The sequence below is a fragment of the Octopus bimaculoides genome, chromosome 6, assembly GCF_001194135.2.
Source record: "Octopus bimaculoides isolate UCB-OBI-ISO-001 chromosome 6, ASM119413v2, whole genome shotgun sequence".
NCBI classification, from domain to species: Eukaryota; Metazoa; Mollusca; class Cephalopoda; order Octopoda; family Octopodidae; genus Octopus; species Octopus bimaculoides.
This window is the reverse complement of record NC_068986.1, coordinates 9,160,735-9,165,924: the sequence shown is the minus strand read 5'-3', so window position 1 is coordinate 9,165,924 and position 5,190 is coordinate 9,160,735.

Sequence of the window (5,190 nt, the reverse complement as noted above, 5' to 3'; positions counted from 1 at the left end):
TTTCGTGCGGGTGACACGTAAAAGCACCCACTACACTCTCTGAGTGGTTGGCGTTAGGAAGGGCATCCAGCTGTAGAAACTCTGCCAAATCAGACTGGAGCCTGGTGTTGCCATCCGGTTTCACCAGTCCTCAGTCAAATCGTCCAACCCATGCTAGCATGGAAAGCGGACGTTAAACGATGATGATGATGATGATGATGATCATTAAAATCCCTGATCATGCAGTTCTTGTTTTTGTTTTCGTATTCTCTGTGGATTTCAGGATTTCATGATAGATTAGCTCTTAGTACTAACATTTTGTTATTTTCCCCAGTCGGGCAATCTACTAGCACAAATCAGTCAACAACGTTGACCGAGTTATACATAAAGCTTTATAAGTTCGTTCAGAGTTGCTTCTCTTAGGTGCATCTCATTGACAAGAGCCTAAAAGCTTGAAACATTGATGTCTGGGCTTCCTAATAGATGGCTGTTTTCACAGCTTTTAACCATATAAGAGATATATTTTCCATAGTAACTGCAGTGTATTTGCCTTTTAGCAGTTGAAATCTGTGATAAACATATTTCAACTAACCTAAAGTTTACCTTTTTCTTTTCTTTCTTTTTTTTTTTTTTTGACATCTTGGCCAACATTTTCTTCATCAAGGTGTTGGAAAGTTGTCTGATTTCTAAATCCCATATAGATCCATCATTGATATTCTGCTCTTTGGTCATCATACTTAAAAGTAACAGAACAATGACTTGAAGTTCAAGACTCAATACTCTTAAGATATAACGGTGTTCAAGCTCAACAGATTTCTTGTGGCCTTGGACCTGGCAGTGTTTTTTTCTCTCTTTCAGGAGATAAAAGTGAAGGTTGGCATTCATTTTCAGCAAAATCCTGTTTCATCTCCATTGAAGACAAATTAGAGAAGAGAGTTACCATGTTAAGTGAGATTCTTGAGAATCTGAAGAAATTCTTTCACTTACCTGGGTGTCTGTATTAGCAACATTCACCAGACTTATTGATGCTGTATAGGTTAGGATTTTGTTTTGTTGCTTGTCAATGTTTCTCAATTATCTTTTTATTGTTGCTGTTGCTTGTTTTCCCATTCTGAGAAATTGGTTTAATGTTGTATTTCATTGTCCACTCTTGAAGCAAATATGTCTTCTATTTCTCTTCCTTCCAAGCTTCTGGAACAAATCGCCATTACTGATAACAATGAAGTTGTCATGGCACAAGTTTATACTTTGATCCTCATTTTATGACGGTTTCAATTGTTGTGGCCAGTTTTAAAGACTTAACCACATACGTAAACTTCCAATCATCTCAGCACGATTTTTTGTCCCTTACGATAATTCCTTGCTACCTTTCAGCATTTGGAATCTGCAGCTCCAACCACCTGCACCCCTAGCAGTGGGGGGGAGGTCATACATCTCAACACATTAACATATAAAAAGGTGGGGTGGGGAAGTGGGTGTACAATGATGCACAAAACGTACATTTTAATGCCTGTCAACACATGTGCAGACTAGAATAATTTTGAATTTGTTGTTATTGCACAATAGAAAAAAAATTAGTTTAATAAAAAGTAGTTTCCATTATATACCCCTATATATATATATATACCCCTATATATATATAGCATAGGTGCAGGCGTGGCTGTGTGGTTAACATGTTTGTTTGTCAAGCATCTGGTTTTGGATTCAGTCTCATTACATTCCATTGTAACCTTTGTCAAAATGGAATCTTGTGAATTGATTTGATAGACGGAAACTGAAAGCAGCCTATTGTGTGTGTATGTATATTATAAAAACTTAACACTAATAGTGTACTGTTATGGTTCTATTAAATTGCAATAGCTTATTGTTTCTGACAATTGGTAGCATAAATTTTACTGTTTTTCATGAAACTGTGAATGTGCCAAGGGAGGTAATTAAAAGTAAAACTAGATTGATAAAATAATAAAGAATTTAGAAAAGAAAATACATTTGTTGGTCATAACCATTCGCCACACTTGACACTGCTTTCATTATAAGAGAAAAATAAGGTTCGAGATGGCTTCTACACTCATCATCATCATCATCATTTAACGTCCGTTTTCCTGGCTGGCAGGGGTTGGACGGTTTGAGGTCTGGAGGGCCAGCGGCTGCACCAGGCTCCAATCTGATATGCTAATGTTTCTACAGCTGGATGTTCTTCCTAACGCCAACCACTCCAAGAGTATAGTGGATGCTTTTTGCATGCCATTCGTATGGACCACATACAGATGATGCATTTTACATGCCACTGGAACAGGAGCCAGTCAGGGGGCACTGGCCACAGCTATGATTTTGGTTTTACTTGACTCAACAGGTCTTCTCAAGCATATCACATCGCCCAGGTACTCTTAAATGGGCCGGACATGGAACAATGGCATCAGCCATGGCTGCGATCTCACTTTACTTGCCGAGTCTTCTCAAGCACAGCATATCTCCAAAGGTCTCGATCACTAGTCATTGCTTTGGTGAGGCCTAATGTTCGAAGGTCGTGCTTCACCACCTCATCCCAGGTCTTCCTAGGTCTACCTCCTCCACAGGTTCCTTCAACCACTAGGGTGTAGCACTTTTTCACACAGCTATCCTCATCCATTCTTGCCACATGACCATACCAGTGTAATCATCTCTCTTGCACACCACACTTGATGCTTCTTAGGTCCAACTTTTCTCTCAAGGCACTTGCATGTCCTCAGCAGTCACGGCCCATGTTTCACTGCCATGTAGCATAGCTGTTCGTACACATGCATCATACAGTCTACCTTTTACTTTGAGCGAGTGGCCCTTTGTCACCAGCAGAGGTAAGAGCTCTCTGTGCCCAGGCTATTCTTATTCTAGCAGCTACACTTTCAGCACACCCTCCCCCACTACTAACTTGGTCACCTCATCCCATGTCTTCCTGAGTCTACCTCTTCCACAAATAGGGAGTGACACTTCCTCACACAGCTGTCCTCATCCATACATAACACATGACCATGCCAGCGCAGTCGTCTCTCTTGCACACCACATCTGATGCTTCTTATGTCCAACTTTTCTCTCAGGGTGCTTACACTCTGTCATGTATGCACACTGACATTACACATGCAGCAAAGCATACTAGCTTCATTCCTTTCAGTCCTACTTCTAGTTTTTCCCCATGGCATGTGATGGAATCTATTTTCTGTACATCTTCAGTGTTTATTGTCCCTGTGCATCCGCCACAAACAAAAACTATCTTCCCAGTTAACCTTCCTTTGATATTGCTGCACCTCTTATGTGTCCATAGCTTACACTGGGTACATCATATGGAGTCTCTACCCATGCCTTTTCTACAGATTGAGCAGGGCGTTCTACCTGAAGGGGTTTGTGATTTGTCAGCCTTCCTACTTACTAACACTTTTGTTTTTGCTAGGTTAACCCTAAGGCCCTTCAATTCTAGACCTTGCTTCCACACCCTAAACTTTGTCTCTAGTTCTGGCAGTGACTTAGCTATTAGGGCAAGGTCATCAGCATAGAGGAGCTTCTACCTGGCACAAAACCAAACTGCATCTCATTTAGGCTAATTCTCTCCCTAATTAGTTGGGCTATGACCCTCTCTATAACTTTCATCACCTGATCCAATAATTTGATACCTCTGTAATTATTTCTATCTAGAGCATCACCTTTACTTTTGTAGCAGTTGACTATGGTGCTGCTACACCACTCACTAAATTATTGTTATTAAAAAAGCTGGCTGGCACAATGGACAAAATGCTTAGTGGCATTTGGTCTGTCTTTAAGTTTTGAGTTCAAATTCTGCCATGGTTGACTTTGCTTTTCATTCTTTTGGGGTTGATGAAATAAAATACCAGTTGTGTACTGGGTTGATGTAATTGACTTTCTCTCTTGCCCCAAATTTCAGCCCATGTGCCTACTGTTATTTGACCGAGGTCGACTTTGCCTTTCATCCTTATGGGGTTGATAAATTAAGTACCAGTTGCATACTGGGGTTAGATCTACTTGACTGGCCCCTTACCCAAAATTTCAGACCTTGAGATCATAGTAGAAAGGGTTATTATTATCTTGGTTTCTGGCATCAAAATATGTTATATCCAGCTTGAGGTTGACCTTGCTGACCTCCCCCCTCCCTTCCAGCAGTTGGAAAGTAATCTTTATCTTTGCTTTTACCTGTTTCAGTCATGAAACTGGCCATACTGGAGCACCTCATGAATCAAGCCCAGGATTTTTTTGAAAACCTGGTATTTATTCTATCGGCCCCTTTTACTAAACCACTAAGTTATGGGGAGGGGATACATAAACACACCAACACCGGTTGTGAAGCAGTGGTAGGGGACAGACACAAAGAGAAACGTAGACATATACATACGACAGGCTTCTTTCAGTTTCTGTTCACCAAATCCATTCACAAGTGATTGGCCCTAGTCTGTAGTAGAGAAACTTGCCCAAGGTGCCATGCAGTGAGACTGAACCTGGAACCATGTAGTAGGAAAGCAAGCTTCTTATTTCTTTACTGCCCACAAAGGACTACACACAGAGGGGACAAACGGATTAAGTTGATTACATCGACCCCAGTGCGTAACTGGTACTTATTTAATCGACCCTGAAAGGATGAAAGGCAAAGTCGACCTCGGCGGAATTTGAACTCAGAACGTAGCAACAGACGAAATACCACTAAGCATTTCACCCGGCAAGCTTCTTACCACATAGCTACACCTGCACCTACACACACACACACACGTGTTTATATTCATTTTCCAATTTCTAATGGTCTCAATGGATGCCTCAAAACCCTGACCCCTTCAAAACATACCCTTTTTTCTATCGTCCCTTTCTGCCATCATAGTCTCTCTTTTTATCATGCTTTTTTTCTTTCTCTTGTCGTGCGAATATATGTTTAGAAATGCTGCATGTATCTTATTAGAAGAATTCTTACAGAGAAAAAGAATAAATTTAGGAACTATAATATATATATTACATAAAATATATTTTATTCACTGGTTGTCGATGAAACATAATCAAAATGTAGAAACTAATCTATGCAAGAAAGTTCAGAAATGTAGAAATAACAGGCGCAGGAGTGGCTGTGTGGTAAGTAGCTTGCTTACCAACCACATGGTTCCGGGTTCATTCCCACTGCGTGGCATCTTGGACAAGTGTCTTCTACTATCGCCTCGGGTCGACCAAAGCCTTGTGAGTGGG